This window comes from Papio anubis, chromosome 4 (assembly GCF_008728515.1).
Source record: "Papio anubis isolate 15944 chromosome 4, Panubis1.0, whole genome shotgun sequence".
NCBI lineage: Eukaryota > Metazoa > Chordata > Mammalia > Primates > Cercopithecidae > Papio > Papio anubis.
The window spans coordinates 97,533,974-97,555,690 of NC_044979.1; the positions used below are offsets into that span (position 1 = coordinate 97,533,974).

The 21,717-nt window shown below is 42.6% G+C and overlaps 1 long non-coding RNA gene and 1 pseudogene across 1 annotated transcript; one reads left to right on the forward strand and one right to left on the reverse strand.

Annotated features, from left to right (window-relative positions):
* Nucleotides 1-5,528: 5,528 nt before the first annotated feature.
* On the forward strand, nt 5,529-7,764 carry LOC101021938 (annotated as a pseudogene).
* A 5,967-nt stretch (nt 7,765-13,731) lies between these two features.
* On the reverse strand, nt 13,732-19,737 carry LOC108585037. The gene is made up of 4 exons (XR_002520991.2): nt 17,943-19,737; nt 17,276-17,374; nt 15,931-15,986; nt 13,732-15,590 (listed from the first exon to the last, which is right to left on the reverse strand). It is a non-coding gene; the product is annotated as an uncharacterized LOC108585037 (long non-coding RNA).
* Between the last annotated feature and the right edge of the window lie 1,980 nt (nt 19,738-21,717).

Below are 21,717 nucleotides of genomic sequence, written 5' to 3' on the forward strand. Positions count from 1 at the left end.
CCCAGAGTTACTTTTTTGTTTCTTAGCATTTCTTTGGAGACCAGATTCTCCAATGCTTCCAACATTACAATCACCAGGCATTAGCCATGTCATGGAACAGTTGCTATGCTTCACCCCAAAGACAGTGATGACCAGAAATGCGTGATGCAACCCCTACATGAAGTTTAAAATGTTACTGGAATGCTTTTGATGAAAAGTGTGTTAACATGAATCATTATCATCATCATCATTGTTCTTTTAAAAATTTCATCTTTCAGGACTGAGAGATGATTCCTACATCTATAGGAGCTGCACTTTAATTTTTTTTTTTTGTATTTGTGAGTCTAGATTTACAGAGAAATGTATTTATGGAAAAATGTGTTAAATCTGCAGCTGTTAGTTTTGCAGGTATGTCAGATGAAGTACTCAACTTGATGGTTAAAAAATGGCATTTCTATCTCAACCTCTCATTTACTGTGCCTTACTGTGATGGGACAGGGCACAGCAGGGTCTGGTTAGAAATCAATTTTCTTGCAGTTCTAGCCTTCTGTACAAAATAATATAAATCCAATCCTATTGCAGAAAGTTTCAAATTTCACTTTGAATGGTCACAAATTTGAAAATGAAGAGAAGAGGGACTGCTAGACTGGAGAGGCTGCTAAAGAGAGGATGGTGACCAACTGTTGACAGTGTCACTGAAGATGGGGCCTGGCTTAACTGAATCAGGAGGTTGTGAGGGTTTATATCCCTGAAAGGAGTTGCAATGAAACATGCAAGTCCCTCATCTCAAGGAAAGCATAGAATGAACCCTATTCTTGTCTCTATTCCTTTGGGTTGCAACATCACAGATATTCTGTGCTCAAAGATTCTTAAGAGTAGTCTAGCCGGGTGGAGTGGCTCACACCTGTAATCCCAGCACTTTGGGAGGCCGAGGTGGGTGGATCACCCGAGGTCAGGAGTTCAAGACCAGCCTGGCCAATGTCGTGAAACTCCGTCTCTACTAAAAATACAAAAATTAGCCAGGTGTGGTGGCACATGCCTGTAATCCCAGCTACTCGGGAGGCTGAGGCAGGAGAATCACTTGAACCCAGGAGGCTGAGGTTGCGGTGAGCCGAGATCATGTCATTGCACTCCAGCCTGGGCGACAGAGTGAGACTGTATGTCAAAAAAAAGAAGAGGGTTTCAAAGCTCCTGTAGCTGTGGAACACTTTGTTCAAGGAACATTTAACATGAAACCTCAAAGAGAAAACAAAAGCCCCAGGATCCTCTCAGGCCTCCTTTCGTTTTCCTCCAGCTCTGCACAGGGGCCCTCCCAGCTTATTGTCACTGCTCTATTTTTGTGGAATCAAGATCCACAAGGTGAGGCCATTGTTAGACTCCCAAAATCTTCAGTGAGCTTCATGAAGCAGATGGGATCTGAAGCAGGGCTCTGTCCTGGGGGATGAGGTGGGACAACTTCAGGCACATCAAAAAGAAAGGAATGAAACACAGGGAATGAGTTTCCTACAAGTCACTGGAGGGGCTGGAGGAATGAGTCATGGTGTCGCTAGGCTAGATGATTGGCTTCAAGGTCACATCACAGCAACTATGATGAAGAGGTCAGGAAACTGCCGGAAACTGAACTGCCTCTGCTCTGGCTGCTGCCACAGTCATCCTACACCCAAGAAACTGTTAGAGACCAGCTGCTGCCAACAGTGCTTGCTCGTCAGGCAGCACTGCTGCAGGAAGATGGCCTCTGCTTCTCTCTTTCTAATCTTTATGCAAGGGCATCTCACTGCAGAATCTAAATCACATCCAGAACCATAGTCTAGGAGTCTGAGAGTTTAGCTATCAGCCTTCCAGCTCCATGAGAGGAGACAGAACTAGGTGGATCTCAGTGGATCTGGCACAGAACAGTTGGGGAAGAGGCAATGCTTGTGAAGAGCCTGAGCGAAAGTGGTGCCAAAGCAAACTGGAGGTGAATTCTGGAAGTGGAGAGCTTTAGTCCTGCTGTGAAAACAACAAGAAACCCCAGCGGCCTTCAATGAATAAATGGAAGGCATAGAATCTTCTTCCATAGCAAGTAAAAAATGAGGCCAGGTACGGTGGCTCACACCTGTAATCCTAGCACTTTGGGGGGCCAAGATGGGAGGATCACTTGAGGCCATGAGTTCAAGACCAGCCTGGGAAACATAGCAAAACCTTCTGAAAAAAATATTAGCCAGGCATAGTGGCAGGCACCTGTAATCTCAGCTGTTTGAGAGGTTGAGGCAGGAAGATCCCTTGAGCCCAGGAGTTGGAGGCTGCAGTGAGCTATGATCATGCCACTGCACTCCAGCCTGGGCAATTGAGCAAGACCGTGTCCAAAAAAAAAAGAAAGAAAAAGAAAAAGTAAAGAATAGCTCAGGCCATCATTTTTAGAATCATTTGAGATGAAGTCTTTGATTTCTTTCCTATTTTTGTAACATAAGAAACTTACATTCATTGTAAAAAACACTAGAAAATGCATTCACTCGAAAAGAAATACAAAAACCACCCGTAATCCCACCATTCATGGATAATCACCATATTGGTGACTCTCCTTCCTTCCAGATATTCTAGGGTTAATTTACTATCATATCATTGTTTTAAACTTTTTAAAAATTATGAACAATGCCGTCCAGTGGCATTGTAAATGCTAACAGCCACACCGTTGACAGCATTCTGTTATAGAGATGTCTCATACTTTAATAAAACATTTGAAGTCCCCATTTTGTTGGACATGCCAATATGTTAGATTAACAGTGATGGAATGGATAGAAAAGGCAATATTGCAGAGGAGATTTGAATTGGGAGGTGCTTAAAGCTAAAGTATTAATGAGATGGGAGGATGCAGGAAAATTCACAATCTTTGAAGCTAGAAGGAACTTAGAGGTCATTCTCGCCCACCTTCCTCATTTAAGGGATGAGGGCAACTGCAGCCACATCACACTCTTTATCCCACGCTCTCCAGTCCTCATTCTTCATATTTCTTTATTCTGTCCTCAGCCATGTGTATGATTCTTGTTAAAACTCCAATCTAAACAGCAACTCACAGAAAATATGACTTAAAGAATAAGAACAACAAAAAGTCCAAGTCATAATAATTCCATTCCATTCTTTCCTTTCACCTAGCATTTATTGAGAGATTGCTCTGTGGCTGATATAGTGCTATGAGGGAGGGGTTTAAAAATCCAACACAGACCCAACCCTCCACACACTCACTATCTTAAAAAGAAGATGAGAAGAAATCTTTCAGTCACATTGAGGCGCCTGCTTTCCCTGTATGTGGGAATGGCCCTGGGACCCAGACAATTTCTTCCACGATTTTTTCCTTCTTGGGCTTTGGTTGTAAAGAAGCAGGAAAGTGAGAAAGGAGGGTGTATGGTTTTATATCTTCCAGTACAAGAACATTTAAGACAAGGTCTCTAATATTTTTCTTGTCTAGACATCCCCATCTTTTTATTTTTTAATAAAGCAAAAGGCAGTTGTGCCTTGTGGTTTGTAGCAAGAGTTCATTATCAGAGGAATGCTTGGCTTTTAAATGGTGTTAACACTGAAATCCTCTTCTCTTGTCTTTTCCTAGTTAGGATTTCCTCATCTTGATCCTCTCTCCTCACATATTGATCACACATTGCATGCTTCAAAGTGTTCACTGAATCATTCCACTTTTTCCAAGAGAATAGCTAACTCTTAACATGCTGCAGGTTTCGTATTACACTTCCTTTGCCTTAAAACATGTCTTGCAAGAGTAAATCTGCCCATAAAGAAACCACTCGGACCAAAAAGCCTTTGTACACATTCTCCCAAATGGAGCTGGACTGTAGGCAGGGACGATGTAGCAATAGCATCCACACACTGTCTGGGGTTCCTGGACCCATCTATCGTCCCATTTGAATGGAAACAAAGCCTCTGCCTGTCACTCCCTCACACTTGACTTGCACCTTCTAAGGTCTCAGCCACACGCATCCGAAGCTGTCTGGGGATTATTCATTCTACAAATGGTTTAAGATGTGGTCATTTTACTCTGTTGTTCTTGTATTCCTTCTGTTTGACAATTTGTAGCTTTTAATTTGGGGGACAGAGTAATAACTCTTAAGCAGATGGTTGTAATTGGTCCCCAGGGATGTACTTGGGGAGGGAAGTTGGATGGGACTCTCACCAAGGTCCAGCACTCTGTGACTCACTCGGCTTGATTCCAGGCCAGGAGTGAGGTTGCTGATTGCTTCTAACCTGTTCTTCGGCAAGTAGTAAATGTCAATTGATCTTTCTTCATATGGTAGGGATGATATCCATATAAGAGAACATGAAAAATAGTACGTGTTAAAATGCATTCTCAGCAGCCAAACCCATGCGTGCTTAGAATTAAGTTGTTGCATCCAGTCCATTTGTCATTCTTTTTATGTCCAAGTTTTGGTAACAGAATGTTTTCAAATAGTTTACATTTCTCTTGGGACATCTTCCCTAACCAAATGTCATACTAGTGTTAGGCTGGCGTTATTCGGATTGCTCAATTCTTATTGTTTCCAAAAGATTTAGGCCATTTCTGTGAGCAGAATTCTGCATTGAAGATAATGGGCTTTTCATGCCTGTCCATAAGGAGAAAAATTATTAGATCAGTGGGAATTTTACAGAGTACATTATTGAATTCTTGGACATTAAAAACTTCAGCTACTTGGAACACACACATGGCAGAAACAAACTGCAACTGACATTCAAAAACACACCTGATGGAAATATTAAGGTTGATGTTTTTCTTAATATTATCCTATGTAACGTCTAGTGTTCTCTAAGGAAATTATATTTATTAGGCCTTTCTTTTTTCTTCTAAACTCTTTTATTATACTGCAAAATATCTTTATTTTCTGGTTATGAAGTAGTAGATCTTCACTGTAGAAAATTTGAAACATACGGAAAATATAAAGAAAATTTTTAAAGTATCTATGATTCTTCAATCTTGGGGTCTTATTTATTTATTTAGAGACATAGTCTTGCCCTGTTGCCCAGGCCGGACTGCAATGGCGTGATCTCAGCTCACTGCAACCTCTGCCTCCCGGGTTCAAGCAATTCTCCTGGCTCAGCCTCCCACATAGCTGGGATTAGAGACGTGTGCCACAACGCCCAGCTAATTTTTGTGTTTTTAGTAGAGACGGGGTTTCACCATGTTGGCCAGGCTGGTCTTGAACTCCTGACCTCGTGATCTGCCCACCTCGGCCTCCCAAAGTGCTGGGATTACAGGCGTGAGCCACTGGGCCTGGCCAGGGTGTTTATTTTTAAAGAGCCAACAGTGAACATTACTTGAAATCTTATTAAATGTTAAACACTTTTTTTCTGAATTAAAGATTTCCTGATTTAAACCCTGATTCATTCTTCTGCTAAGGATCTTGCTCTAGAGTCAAAGCTCCCTGATGCCACACTTCAAATGAAGCTTAGTTCTAGAATGACTCCTTTTCAGATAAGTGGACAATAAGTTATGGGCAAAGGTTTAGCCTGGGTCATCTCACTGGGGTCTTGGTGAAATCACTATTTCCTTTTTAATGTAATATTCTGTGAATAAAATCAAGATTAGAACAATGCTTGCAATTAAAGGGATTACTCAGTAGTAATAAGATAATTAGAAAATGAAGTATCAGCCCCAGCTGCAAGGAAGTATGGGGATGTGAGTATTTTGAGTAGGACACATTGCTGCTCTAGATAAAATGTTTCTGAAATGGAAGGTGAAAAGGGAGTAATAACTAGTAGGCTGCTAGCTGTGCCTGCCACAGATTCTCACAGAGCCACTTAGAACAATTCGGGACACTAACCTAAGACTTCTAGCCATACATCCCATGAGTTGTGAGCTACAGAGGAGTTATTATGCCCACTTTTCCATATAAACCTGAAACCAAGTCAACAAAATAGTTATGTTTTAGAATTGTTCAACACAGGTAGTGAAAGATAAAATAATAGCTTCACAGAGCACATGGAATTTTACTGAACCAAATCATGTAGATGTACTTATGGCTGAATTCACCTTCTATCTTCAGTAGGCTTTTAAAAGCCAAGTCTCTGGAAGCATGTCAAGAAATGTTTGTTCTATGACGGGTGCGATGGCTCACATCTGTAATCCCAGCACTTTGGCAAAAGGATCGCTTGAGCCCAGGAGTTCAAAACTAGCCCAGGCAACATAGCAAGACCTCATCTGTACAAAAAATTTTAAAAACTAGGCAGCTTGAGTGGCCAGGGCAAGATGGGTCAAAGTCAGAGTGGTGGTCATGGTCTTGGAGCTGGCAAGAAGGATGACAAGGACAAGAAAAAGAAATATGAACCTCCTATACCAGCTAGAGTGAGGAAGAAGAAGAAAACCAAGGGACCAGATGCTGCCAGCAAACTGCCACTGATGACACCTCACACTCAGTGCGGGTTAAAATGATTGAAAGTTGGAATTAAAGACTGTCTTCTCATGAAGGAAGAATTCATTAGAAATCAGGAACAAATGAAACTATTAGAAGGAAAGCAAGAGGAGGAAAGATCAAAAGTAGATGATCTGAGGGGGAGCCTGATGTCAGTAGGAACCTTGGAAGAGAGTATTGAAGACAATCATGCCATCATGTCTACATCTGTGGGCTCAGAGCACTATGTCAGCATTCTTTGATTTGTAGACAGGGATCTGCTGGAACGTGGCTGCTCGGTTCCTGCTCAACCACAAGGTGCATGCCATGATATGGGTTGCTGATGGATGACACGGATCCCCTAGTCACAATGATGAAGGTGGAAAAGACCCCCCAGGAGACCTATGCTGATATTGGGGGGTTGGACAGCCAAATTCAGGAAATTAAGGAATCCATTCTGAATATTATGAAGACATGGGTATAAAGCCCCCAAAGGGGGTCATTCACTATGGTCCACCTGGCGCAGGTAAAACCTTGTTAACCAAAGCAGTAGCAAACCACACCTTAGTCACTCTCTTGCAAGTGATCAGCTCTGAATTTATTAAGAAATACCTATGTATGGGAACTGAACAATGAGATCACTTGGACTCGGGAAGGGGAACATCATACACCGGGGCCTATCATGGGGAGGGGGGAGGGATTGCATTGGGAGTTATACCTGATGTAAATGACGAGTTGATGGGTGCTGTCGAGTTGATGGGTGCAGCCCAGCAACATGGCACAAGTATACATATGTAACAAACCTGCACGTTATCCACATGTACCCTAGAACTTAAAGTATAATTAAAAAAAAAAAAAAAAGAAATACCTATGTAATGGGCCCAAACTCACATGGGAATTGTTTGTAGTTGCTGAAAACCATGCACCTTCCATCATGTTTATTAATGAAATCTATGCTATTGGGACAAAAGATATGACTCAAATTCTGGTAGTGAGAGAGAAATTCAGCAAATAATGTTGGAAATGTTGAACCATTGGATGGATTTGATTCACGGGGAGATGTGAAATTTATATCCACAAGCCGAATAGAAACTTTGGATCTAGCACTTACCAGACCAGGCTACATTGACAGGAAGCTCGAGTTCCCCCTGCCTGATGAAAAGACTAAGAAGCGCATCTTTCAGATGCACACAAGCAGCATGAGACTGGCCAATGATGTAACCCTGGAACAACTTGACACTTGACATCAAGGCAATTTGCACAGAAGCTAGTCTGATGGCCTTAAGAGAACATGGAATGAAAGTAACAATGAAACCTTCAAAAAATCTCAAGAAAATGTTCTTTATAAAGAACAGGAAGACACCCCCAAGGGGCTCTGTCTCTAGTGAACCACAGTTGCCATCAGGAAAATGGCTGGGAGATTTCCCAAGCCCTCAAAGGGATGAGGTTGGGGGAGTTGCCCAGAGGAATTCGTGTTCCAGTTTATTTTTATTAACAACACATCCTGTGAGTCTTTTGGAGTATGATGTGTAAGACATCCACTGGGCTGTTTTTGTCTGTCGGTCACTGTGCAATATTCTGCTTCCCAATAAACTGTGCTTTTTCTTTCTCTCTCTCTACACACAGACACGAACTAAAAACGAGAAATGTTTGTTCTAGAACCAGTAGTTTTCATATAAGCAATTGCTAAGCAGAAAAATATGCCCTGGCTAACAAACATCAGGTAGGAAAAAATAAACGTATTTAACAGATTTTTGTTTTGGTGTGACTTAGTTCCATAGGTTTGTGTATAGCAATGACTTTAATCTTCTAAGACATCATTGATGTAATGCACTTCAAATATATGTTGATACCAAAATTATCTATAAATCTAAATTTCTATGACTTTTTCTTAGGCTTTTATCTTCCCATTGCAATTTGAAAGTAAAGGCATTCTCCAGCTTATATTCACAACCTTAACCCAACTCTAGGTTGAAGAACTTGTTAATTCTTCATAACTTTCCCATTCTTCACCTTCTGTCTCCATTTATCACATGCATCCACTCACACTAGCCTATGGATCAGGTGAAGTTTAGAAGCATAAAGGAGATATTATTTGGAACAAGGTGTTGTTTTATTGCAGTCTTACCCTTTCCTATTCTTCAAGTGAGTGACTGATTCCTCGGAATTTCTAAGATTTGGGTTTAAAACTGCACTGTCTCTAGGCTGTACCTATTATTGAATGAGATAACTATCCTTGCAGAGGTGCATAAAGTTGTTTTGATGGTAAAGCACATTCATTTGCAACCACTGCGGCACACAATGAAGGAAATGCAACTGCTGTCCTCCTGGGAGAAGCCACTTAGGCAAGAAAATAAATAAGAGGATTTTGATTATATTTGGAACTCTTAAGCTTGTGCTCAGGGAGGCTCCATCTTTAAACTCTTGTCATTTCATGTTTACACAAAAATTATAATGGAAAAAATAGGCTCATCGTTTTCTGTACAAGCATTGCACGTTTTAAAAATGTATCCATGTTTTACTGGGGTAATGCCAGCCACAATTCGCACGTGTTTGTTATTGCATCTCATTGTATGAGACAACAAATGAAAAGGGCTCAGCACGGTCTCTGGCACAGTGTGGACCAGGAGAAATGTCCTTTTTCTTCCATTCTCTCTCTTTTGTGTGTATCTTATTGCCCCTACTTCTTGTTAGAAGTTATTCTGAAGAGAATGCAGAATTCCAGGTATCTGAGCCAGATACAGCTGTCAGAGCCAACAAACGTAGCGCTCTGCTATTGGACAAATTCTTCTAGTTCCCACTGTTTTCTGTGTACATCATGTCTCTTCATTGGTGAGTGCAAAGAATCCATGTTCAAACTGCCTGTTCTTCCCCTACCTGCCAAAATTAATTCAGCAAACGGAGTACCAGTCTAGCTGGGGGAGAGATGTGTACCTGGATAATAACAATATTATTATTACTAAATAACACTATTTAATAATAATACTGTGTGCCAGGCACCAGGTGCAAATACTACAATAACTGTTACTACTATATTGAGCACTTATTATATGCCAAATATTGTGCTAAATGTTTTTACACATGACAGAGAATTATTCACTAAATGGGCCCAAAGAAGTAGGCTTTAATCTGGAAGCTTCCTAATTTATCTCCTTCAAACACAGTCTATCAGAAATTGGACAATATTAGATGCCTGTCTCTCCCAGTCACTGTCAGCTATTAAAACAGTCCTGGCCAGGCTTTGTGGCTCATGCCTGTAGTCCCAGCACTTTGGGAGGCTGAGGCATGAGGATTACTTGAGCCCAGGAGTTTGAGGCTGCAGCGAGCTAAGATCATGCCACTGCACTCCAGCCTGGATGACAGAATGATACCCAGCCTCTACAAATAGAAATAAAACAGTCCTAATTGCAGACATGATAAGGTCCAAGTCATCCTAAAACAAAACTTCAGACTCGTATGCAGTTTAGATCTGCCTGAGTCCCTGACAGCTTCCCAGTTGCCGTCTGTAATCCCCATGAAGACCAGCTGCTCCTGACTTCCATGAGCCACTCCTATACCTGTTTAATAGTCTCCTGTCTTTATTTGAGCAAGCTGGCAACCTTACAACCAACTAGTCAATCCCTGACTAGAAGAAGATGGACAGTACATTCTCAGCAGAGATTTCGGAAAAAAAGACACTTTGGCTACTGCCACCTCAACCCTGGCCACTGCCCTGTCATTCTGTCAGGAATCAGCTGCCTTTCTCTGCCTTTCCACCTTGAAACTTTCATGTGTTGTGGTTTCATGATTTTTAACTAACATCTTTATTTGTGTAAAGACACCAGGCACAGTGGTGCATGACTGGCATACCAGCTACTCACAAGGCTGAGGCAGGAGGATCGCTTGAGCCCGGGAGTTTGAGGCTGCAGTGAGCTATGATCTCACCACTGCAATCCAGCCTAAGTGACAGAGCAAGAGCTTGTCTCTAATAAATAAATAAATAAATAAATAAATATTTTATATATATAGGGGGCGGGTTGCAGGAAGGTATTTTAGAAAAGGCTTTGCCATATATCATGAGGGAGGTTTCTGCCTTCTCCCCTCCCGTGAAGTAGGGCCCCCATGGGGCTACCTGGTAAACTTAATATGTAAGCCCTATGAAGTGCAGTGAAGCTCTAGCCTCCTCTTGCAAAGTCTGCTAGGGTCATGCTTGCTGAATCCCTTTGTGAATCCGGAGGGACGTTTCTTGTTCCACTCTTTCAAATACAGAGTTCCTTTTCCCCTATGTCTCCATTTGGAAATTCAGTCAAAACCTAAGTCAACAGGATATGTCCCCCTGTACATTTTGTTATGTAAACATTGGATATAATCCTCACAATAGCCTTCTGAGGGAGAGAATAAGATCCTTGCTTTACAAATGAGGAAGTGTAGGGAGATGAAATACCTTGTTCTAGATCACATGTTTAGTGACGCTAATACAGGATTAAAACCCAGGCCGGTCTGATTCTGAAGCCTATCCTTTCCACCACATCCTGGCAGAGAAGAAGGCAAAAAAAAGGTTGGAAAAGGTTGGTGCAAAATGTAGTATGGTTTTACAGTACTTTTTAAAAATGGCCTCCCAGCACTTTGGGAGGCGAGAATGGCTGAGATCGAGGTCAGGATATCGAGACCATCCTGGCTAGCTGCACGGTGAGAAACCCCTGTCTCTACTAAAAAATACAAAAAAAACTAGCCTGTAGTCCCAGCTACTCGGGAGGCTGAGGCAGGAGAATAAAGCGTAAGCCGGGAGGCGGAGGCTTGCAGTGAGCCAGTCAGCCACTACACTCCAGCCTGAAGCGTGGCGAGACTCCGTCTCAAAAAAAAAAAAGGCCAAAACTGTCATTACTTTTGCACCAACTTAATAGCTAAGTGTGAGCAGTGTCCTCGGGGGGAACCAGCAATGTCTGCGCTCTGTGGACAGGGTGCTCCTGGCCAGCTGGCACAGAGGGAGTCCAAGGGGGATGGTAGGTGACGGGTCTGCAGAGGTAAGATCTGGCCAGACCATGAAGGACCTTGATGTAGGAGGTTTATGTAAAAAATGGTAGGGAAGTTGGACTCTGCCACAGGTAACTGGGGGTCATTCACGTTTGGAGCCAGTAAAGGACTCCTCCGTCTCTGTTTCAGAGATCGCCCAGGTGGCCAGGTGCAAGCAAGTAGGAGGGGAGCAAGGTTGCAAGTGGAAGCGGATTGCAGATCCTGATTGGATGTAGTAAGAGTCCAAGTAGGCAGTGAGTGCCACAGGGATAGGGAAGGAGGGACCGGGCTAGGAGAAAAACCAGTGGCCTGCAGTGCCCACTAGTTCTTCCCAGACACAGGCAAAATTGAGGCAGGAACAGGAAACGAGTGTGGGTGCTAATAGTGTGGGTGTCCCCAGATAAAACAGCCCTAAGGGTGTCTCCAGCAAACCCAGCCCAGCTGGCACACAGGACGACAGAGAGGTGCTGAGTTCTGCAAAGGCAAGTTAAGTGCTCAGCCAAATGCATTCCTGCAGCATTAGATGACCACAGCCCCCGACATGTGTTTTTAATGGATTCCCAGGCTGCTAACAGTTAACATTGTTAATGACCTGCGGAGAGTTCAGATCCCTGGATAAGGGCTACCTGCAAATCTTGGTTATTACTTTTAAAGTATGCAAAGTGAACCTGAGCTGGTTCTTTTCTTCTTTTTTTTTTTCTTAAATATAGATTCCAGAGTCTTAAGGGTGTGGGGTGGTGTGTGTGTACGTGTGTGTGTGTGTGTGTGTGTGTGTAGTCATGTCTATATCATCTCTCGCATTGACAGACCACTTTCTCTGCCTGAGTCAGGTCACTTTGCTTAGGCTGAGAAACTTCATGTCAAGCATGAAGCTTTTCACTCTAAATCAGTTTTTACTTCTAAATTAGTTCCACAAAACAGCATCCATTAATCAATACCCTGTTCAATCATGAAGCCTTTTAAGCTGGAAGAGGTTGAGTGCAAGTGTCTGGCGTGGGCTTCCAGATCGGCATCCCTAATCCCTGGGGGCCCTTCATCCTCTGCCCTTTCTTGCCCTTCTAGCCTCATCTCTTCCCTCTCAAGGGCTCCCTGTTTCTCAGCCTTTCACCCAACATGCTTCTTCACACTCTAGGGCTTCTTCACACTCATGGCACATTTTGTTCTTTCTGCCTGTGCCCTTCAAGTGCAGCACCATGCACACCATCCTTTCCTCACCCAGCCCCAGCTCTCCTTGAATGCTTGGTGCAGGTGACACCTCGTCCAGGAAGCTCTCCCTCACCTGCTGCTCTGCGTTTTCGTCTTCTGTGTTCACACAGTTTTGTCACAACACTTTCACCCTATATTTAAAAAGTATATTTCGCTTGATTATAAAAGTCACTCACACTTGTAGAAAATATGGGAAATAAAAAAAAAACTTAAAGGGAAAAAATACATGTAAATTGACAACTTGGGGGTTATAAGCACTGTTAACATTCTGATGAATTTCTTTCCAGTATTTTTTCCATGTATATATTTGTAAAACTTTCATACTCAGAAAAGAAAAAAATGCCGTAAGAAGATGGAGAAGGAACCTTGACTGATAAAAAGTTCAGTGCATTTATTGTTTCTAGGTGACTGGCAACTTAAAAAATTGCTTAGTTTAAAAATCAAATTACAAGGGATTTTTTGGCACCAGTATAACAAAAGTGTGTGCTGGAAAATGAGTGCTTACACAAATAGTCAGTGTCCTCTTTTTTTTATTTAGCATTTTGTCATGTCCTAGGACTTCTTTGAAAATGTGTTTTTACTCCATAACCCTCTGTTTTCTGATTCTCATTATGTTGTCCTGTTTGCTTACCTTTTGGTAGCCCCTGTCGGACTATAAGCTTCTTTCTTTCAGGCAGGGCCTGTGATCGTACCATTTTTTAATTCAATCCCTAACCCATTCTGATGAAGTGGGAATAGGTATGTAATAAACAGAATGCATTACCTGAGATTACCAAAAGATTACCTGAGTCTTCCTGAATTGCTTACTTACTCAACCCCTATTTGTTCTCTATGCTGAGGTGTCGAGACTATACCAGCATCCACAGGTCTGGTGGGTGCCACAGGCCTGCATCACCCACAGGCCCCTTAAGGGATGAAGGGCCACTCTACAGCTGCAGGGACTGCTGCTGGCAAGAAGCCCTCAGAGATTGCCTCGCCCAATGGGGAGCCGCTTCATCCAAGGTCACCCCCTTTCCCGGGGTGGCCTGCTGCATCCAATGACTGGTCCTTGGAGGTATAACATGCTGGCCCCTATTCCCCAACTGGGACAACTCTGAAAAGTTCTGCTTCAGAACTCTCCTTAGCATCTGCCAAGGTTGCCATTGAGACCACACCGCAGCTGGACTCCTCCCCCTGCCCGACCTTGCTTCCCTCCCCTCCCTTCCCTCAGGTGTCATCCCAAGAGCACCCCCTACAAAGCTCCTGCAAATTCATCTACGCCTCAGAGCCTGCTTCCTGGGTAGCCCAACCTGCAACAATAGGCATCTAAACAATGCCCAGACACACCCCTAACTTGAGGGGACTTACAAGCCAGCCGTGTCATGTGCTTCCAGGTTGTAGATTGTGAGTTCCTTGAACAGTGACCATGTCTTATACCTTTCACAGTGCTGGGCCTCACTACAGTCCCTGGAGCACAGAACATGACCAAGCACATCCCACATCAAGAGGGTAACAGCGAATGGGGAGGGAATAGGAGAACAGTTCAGGGAGCATCAGCTGGGTGCTAATGGCTGTTGGGACAAGGTGAGAATGATGAACATGTGGTTTCTGAGTCTCAACCTGAGAGACTGCGAGAAGAGTGACTGCTGGAGCGAGAAGTTCCTATTGTGGAAAATTGGTTTGATATTAGATTGGTGTGAAAGTGTTACATTTGAAGCACCAAAATCTTCAAGGGGAACTGTCCTGTAGGTGGTAGTTGAGGCAGAACCAGGTCTTGTGTACAGAACGATTTAGAAATCACGTTGAGGCACTATGGATTCCCACAGGGGTGATATTAGAAGCTGTGAGAATAAGGACAGTTTCAGAGAGTTTCTGTTTGTTTTTCTTTTCTTTTTTTAAGTTCAGACCTAGAAGAGAAGAAAATCCACCAAATGATAGCTGGACTTAAAGTGCGACATCAGCTTTTCTCTGGGTCTCTAGCCTGCTGGTCTACTCTGCAGGTTTGGGACTTGCCAGCCTTCATTAGCCAATTCCTTATAATCTCTCTCACTCTCTCCATATGCATATACATAACAAGAATGACAAATAGGTGGTTTCCAAGTTTCATATATACATGGAAAGAGAGAGAGAGAGAGAGAGAGAGAACCATTAGGGGGTGGGTGTGTGTGGGGGGGTGTGTGTGTGTGTTTCTCCGGAGAGTCCTGACCAATACCAATTTTGATTAAAATCTGACTAAGACACTTGATTAAGGAAAAAGCAACAGCACTGAAAGGAAGGAGAAGTCAAATGTTTTACAAAGAGATTCACTATGGAGCAGTGTCTTCAGGGGCAAAAAGAAGCAGGTTTCAATCGTGATTTCCTTCTGTTTCTTTGGCTCAAGCTGCACATTGAGTTAGCTGTCCCATAATGCAGGCTTTGTAGAGGACACAGAAGCAATGCAAGGAGCAGGGGGAAGCTTCCGGAATAGAGATTGATATCCTCAGAGAGTAAGCAAAATCAGATACTAGAAAGAAGATCCAGCAAACAAGACAAAGCTCTTGGAAATTAAACCCATGATAACAGAAATTTTAAATGTAATAAACGAATTAGAAGGTAATTGAGTAACTCTCACAGTAAATAGAATAAATAGTCAAAGAAATTGAGAAGAGAAAATTGGAGAATCAATTCAGAAGGTCTAATTTCTGAAAGGACAGATAAAATGGACCAAGGAATTATCAAAAAATTATACAAAAAATTTTCCTGAGGGATGTAGTATTTCAGATTGAATGGGCTGAAAAGCCCAGCATACTTAATGAAAATGACTCATAACAAAGCATTTCATAATGATATTTCAGAGTTCTGAGGATAAAGAAAAGATCCTGAGAGCTCTAACAGGGAGAGAGAGAACAGGTCACAGGTGAAATAAATATGGGATCAGTCTTCTCAATACCAATACCAGAAATTAGAAGTCAGGCCGGGCATGGTGGCTCATGCCTGCAATCCGAACACTTTTGCAGGCCAAGGCGGGAAGATCACTTCAGCCCAGGAGTTTCAGACCAACGTAGGCAGCATAATAGGACTCCATCTCTACAAAAGTAAAAATAAAAAAAATTAGCTGGGTGTAGTAGCACATGCCTGTCATCCTAGCTACTTGGGAGGCTGAGGTGGGAAGATTGCTTGAGCCCAGGAGATAGAGGCTACAGTGAGCTGTGATCACGTCACTGCACTCTAGCCTGAATGACAGGGTGAGACCCTGCCTCAAAATAATAATAATAATCATCATCATCATCATCATCATCATCATGTTAGAAGATAATGGAAAAATGCCTTTGAGATCCTAAGGGAAAATAATTTCCAACTAGGATCTTATACTCAGCTAAGCTTTCAATTGAGGATGAGGGGGTTAAGACAAGGCCTCAAAATGTACCTTCCATATATCACTTTTTGAGAAGTCACTAGAAGATGCACTCCACCAAACCAAGACTGTTGTCAAGAAAGAGAAAGACGTGAGATTAACAACAACCACAATAAAAATAAATAAAAGCCAGAGGATTTTCCACAGAAGAGCAGGAAAAATTTTCAAGGATGACGGGGCAGAGGAATATAAGAAAGCTCAATTCTGATCTTTCATAGCAGGAATTCGGTGGGTGATATCTGTAAGTGAAAAAGAGAAAACAGTATAATGTTGTTATTTAGAAATATGAAGGTACATAGCAGGAGGAACGGCTAAAGAGATGAAAGGAATTTCCTTTGGGAAACAGGAATTGAAGGAGGGGGTTGAGTCGGGAAAGGATTGCTGTTTTTCTTCATAAGTCCTGTAGTATTATTTGACTTTTAAACTAAGCACATTTATTGCCTTCATACAAATTAAATTTAAATAGGCAAAAGTCTATTAATATGCCAAAAATAATTTGTAAATTGTGAGTAAAAATAGACCCCTTGCCCACACTACTAGAAGTGGTCTTTCAGGAGAGAAAGCACGACCCTCTGATTTGTCCCTCTTCCTCTGCAAATGGTTTTTAAGCAAATTCTTGGGAACCCATCAATCTGCCAATTAGAAGAAAATGCAAGAGTAACAGCAGGAATCATGACTGCAAGGAAACAGTTACCATCCCATAAAATTATTGCCTTTACCAAATTAGAATAAACCTGTCAAGACAATGTTTAACTATCTTTATGTAAAAATCAAAACGGTCTGACTTCAACTGTCAAACAGAGTCTTCGAACTTGTCTGTAACAAAGTGCTCCCTTAGTAAGTCGTATAGTTCAAGTTGCATTTGCAGTTTGGGGAAATGGAGCTGCCTGGCCCGTGAATCCAGCAAGCTTGACTTTTCCATGGCTGACGTTCCTGTAGAATGACTGGCTCATTTAGTTGGCCGGGCAGTTGCAGCAGGCTGGGTGGGTGTTGCTACTGCAGGAAAACTATGAAATAAAATATCATTGCACCTACCTCACTGATCAATAACATAAAAGAAAAAAAATCTAGCTCCTGTATTCGGACAAAAGGCAATTTTCTGTGGCTTCTCACGTTTGCTAGAACTTTACAAATATGTATCACAAACTACCAGATGAGACAAATCGGTACAATACTAGTTATTTTTATGTGCTGCCTCATCCTTTATTCAAAATATCTCAGATCACTTTAAAATGAGAGGTCAGAATGGAAAGTGTGATTTATAGAGCCTAAGGGACCAAGGCGAAGGCTGCAGAATAGGCAAACGGCCCACTAAGGATTCTGGGAAAGGAAGGCAGGCTAAGAGTCAGATGCAAACCTCACTTGCAGCCCCTTCCAGAGTCCAGGGAGACAAGTGTAGTGGGTGTCACAGCTTCAGTTTTGCAGTTGTGGAGCTCATTATGAAAGGATGATCAAACTAGAAGATAAATGAACATTAACAAAAGTTGAGCTGCTTCTAAAATTATCTGCTTGATCATCTTTTTTAAAAACAACTGCTTTTAAAAAACCTCCTGGATTCAAGCAATCCTCTTACCTTACCCCCACCCCACCCCCACTATCCCCCTGGGAGTAGCTGGGACCACAGGCACACACCCCAACACCTGGCTAAATGTTTTATTTTTAGTAAAGACAAAGTCTCGCTATGTTGTCCAGGCTGGTCTTGAACTCCTGAGCTCAAGGGCTCTCCCACCTTGGCCTCTCAAAGTGCTGGGATTATAGGTGTGAGCCACTGCACCTGGCTTGATATTTTTCAGTGTATTTACAGAGTTGTGCAATCACCACAATTTTAGAACATTTTTATCCCCCAATCCCATACCCCTTAGTAGTCACCCTCCTTTCTCTTTCTACATGCCCATTCCCCCTACACACACACACACACACACACACACACACACGCATGCATGCACACACACACGTACATGCCCATGCAGTTCCAGGAAACCACTATTTCTGTCTCTGAACATTTAATATCAACAAAATCATACCATATATATTCTTCTGTGACTTGTTTCTTTCACACCACGCTGTGTTTTCAAGGTCCATCATGGTGCAGCATTATCAGCATCTACTCCTCTTTCTGGTGGAATAACTTTCCGTTGTATGTACGTACCAGATTTTATTTACCCATTTCTCCATCCATGGACATTTGGGTTGTTCCCACCTTTGAGCTGTATCAATAATGATGCCACAAACATTTATGTACAAGTTTCTGTACACTTGCTTTCAATTCTCTCTGTTATAGACCTAGAAGAGGAATTGCTGGGTCATGTGATAAATCTATTCTTAACATTTTGAGGAACTGCCAAACTATTTTCCAAAGTGGCTGCACTGCTTTACATTTTCATCACTGGTGTATGCGGGTTCTGATTTTTCCACATCTCCATGTGGAAATTGTTATTATCCATCTTTTTATTATAGCCACCCTGACTGGTGTCAGGTATCTCATTGTCCCAATAATTTCTCATCTTTAATGATGCTCCTATGCTCTCATGTTATGTGGATTTTAATATCCAACAACCGTTTTGTTAAAATCCCAAAATGGAAAGAAAAGATCAATAAAGAACTCTGGAACTTTGGTGCACCATTCAAAGTTGTCCATGGATTTCAATGCTTGGGAAAAAATGTTTATTTGAAGGTATAAGCGTGGATATTGCATAAACCACATATTATTACTATTCAGCAGCAGCTATTGAGAACATATTGGCCACCAAATGGCTATTCTAAGTGTCTTAGAGGAAATTAAAAACATACAGGCTCCTTATCGCCAAGCACTTGCAGAATTCCGGTACTCATAATGACGGCAGTAATACTGTTTACATGCACCTTTACAGATTATATAGGGCTTTGAAATTTTAATTCTGATTTCTGTTCCTGGGGCCGAGAGTTTCAGCAGCCACGTCATTCAGGCCCTAACATTGTATCGTAGGGGACTGGGAGGGTTTGGCAGGCTGAAAAACGGTGACCCACCCAGGTCCTTGCCTCTGACTGCCCTGACCTGCCCACAGAATCTGGTCTTCAGCTCTGTTAGTTTTCAAAGAGGTGCCAGGATTCAGGGGGCCCCCATCCTTGTTAAACTCCCCAGAGACTGACTAGTAAGCCAGGCTGGCTATATACGAACACACTCTGCCCAGAGAATCAGGAGAGTCGGCTGACATTCTGTGCATTCTATCTTCAGAGGGAAAGTCTCCTGGGAGGCCCCAGGAATTGAAGAAAAGTAGGTTGGATGGTTGGCAGGGCCAAGTGACTGAGCTAAGAGCCCCTGATAGACACAGGTCCGCTCCAAGGCTATAACCACCAAACAGACATGAGGATGAATGTTAACAGCTGGGAACCCCCCTCCCCACATAACAGTGCTGAAATTCTTTCACAAACTCGTCTTTACACTCTTCCAAAATGCTGAATCGGTCACCAGAGCTTCCACTATTACTGCACCTAATGACCAGCATAGAAGCCCAACACCTGGTAGGTACTCAACAAGTAAGTGGATGAGTTGGTGAATTAAGTTTCAAAATTATCTTCATTTGCTACACATTTAGATAAGATTCTGGAGCTGTTCTCCTCTTAGGAGTCAGTCACACATTATTTCTCGGGATGAGTTATCTCCTGGGAAGATTTCCAAAGAATCATTCAGTAGATCACTTTTCACTCATTTACTCACTGAAAATTCATCTAACAAACATTTCCTGGGGTCCTACTACATACAAGGCTCAACAGCACATGTAATGGGGCTTTTAAAAAATTACATATATAAATATACAAAGAAAAAAGGCATATCAAAATAAAGGACAAAAGACATACCAAAATGTTAACAGTGGTGGCATCATTGATCATTTTTCTTTCCTTCTTTTTGCTTATTTGCATTTACTACAGTGCCCATGTCCTGTTTATTTGAAGTGTTTTAAAAGCATTCAAGATGCATCTTGCCCTCAAAAAACATGGATAGAGTGAGTGGGCAGGAAATGGGACAAGACAAGCTGAAAAATGACAACTCTGACACAAGTGCAGACCGTGATCATTTCCCTAAAAGGCTTAAATGCTGTCAGGGTTAAGAGGAAATTGCAGCGACCCCGACAGATCAGGGACCAGGTCACAGAGGTGCCATCCTTGAAGGACAGGAGGGTTTCTCCAGGGAGCAGGACCTCAGAGAGTGGGAAGCATAAAGGTGGGGCGACAACAAGAAGTCTTCACATTTTCTATTTTCTCTTCTTTGAGACCATTTCAGTGACCTTGCTTGCGTAGGCTCTGGCTCTCTAACCTCCTACCCCAACAAGGCAAAGGATCGGGGCTTACTAGGAGATGGGGATGCTGAGGGAGGGCAGAGTGGCAGAGGGAACATCTCTGATGGGACATGCTGGGGGAGCCCCACGACGCAGGAGCACAATGATGAGAGCCAAGAAGGATGGGAAGCCTGAAGTCCAATCACATCATGATTCCATGGGCAGGAGAAGCAGCTGGGTACAAAGAGGTAAACTGGAAGGCCTAGTGCCCAGATATGCCCCAACAGAGTGGGACCAACCTGGAGGCATTTATTAAAAGTCTTTGCCAGCTGGGTGCAGTGGCTCATACCTGTAAACCTGCACTTTGGGAGGTCAAGGCGGGACAATCCCGTGAGAGCAGGAGTTTGAGACCAGTCTAGACAACATAGTGAGACCCCCATCTCTATAAAAAAATTGAAAAAACTAGCCAGGCATGGTGGCACATACCTGTGGTCCAGCTACTTGGGAAGCTGAGGTGGGAGGATCACCTGAGTCCAGCAGTTTGAGGCTGCAGTGAACTATGACGACACCACTGCACTACATACAGCCTGGGTGACAGAACGAGACCTTGTCTCAAAAAACAAAAACAAAAACAAAACCCACCAAAAGCCTTTGCTCTCTCATCACCACTTGTAAGAAGTTGGCCAAAGTGCGGCAATCAATGCTGTTCTCAATGTAGCCTCACCCTGTGCTGCCCAGTCCTCTGCTGCCCTTCTGCCGGCATGGGTCACTCTCCCATATGCTCTGCAAAGCCTTCCCTGATGCTCCTGGGCACAATTGACTCCCTTTTTCCTGTGTTTCCTCACCCCCTGCTTTATACCATGATTGCCCTCATCATTATCTAGCATGCTGTATATAAAGTTGTACACATTTTAGTTCCTCAGATTGTGAGGTCATTGAAGGCAGGGTCTCTGTTTCATTCATCTTTCTATCAACAGTGCCAAAGTGGGCGACGCAAGTCAAAGCATTCAAAAGGGAGGGAGGGAGGGAGGAAAGGAAGGAAAGGAGGGAAAGGAAAAGGAAGGAAGGAAGGAAGGAAGGAAGGAAGGAAGGAAGGAAGGAAGGAAGGAAATACCAGGTTTGTTTAGAAAAATACTTGTTCAGAAAAATATTGTCTTGGATAAATGTCATGACTAAGAGTTCATCTCAACATGAGATCAGAATAATTAGCAAATTGTGCTTATGTTTACACTTTTGTTTTCAAGAGAGACTATTTACATATGCTCCCCTGCGTTGATTAGAGCTCTTTTTGATTAGTTCATACAGGATATAGAGGTATTATTTCAACCAAGAATGCAATAAAGACAAAAGAGAAATTTAAAAATGAGATGCTTTTATTTACTAATGGTCATCAATAGCAATGAGCTAGCAGTGCAAAGAAATGCACAGTTCCTGAACCTAATTACTTTCCATAATAGTAAGATACATTAAAAGTGGGAGAAGGGCCGGGCCTTTAGGTGATTTTCTAAGAAATGTAATGCACTAGTACATTTGCAGAACAATA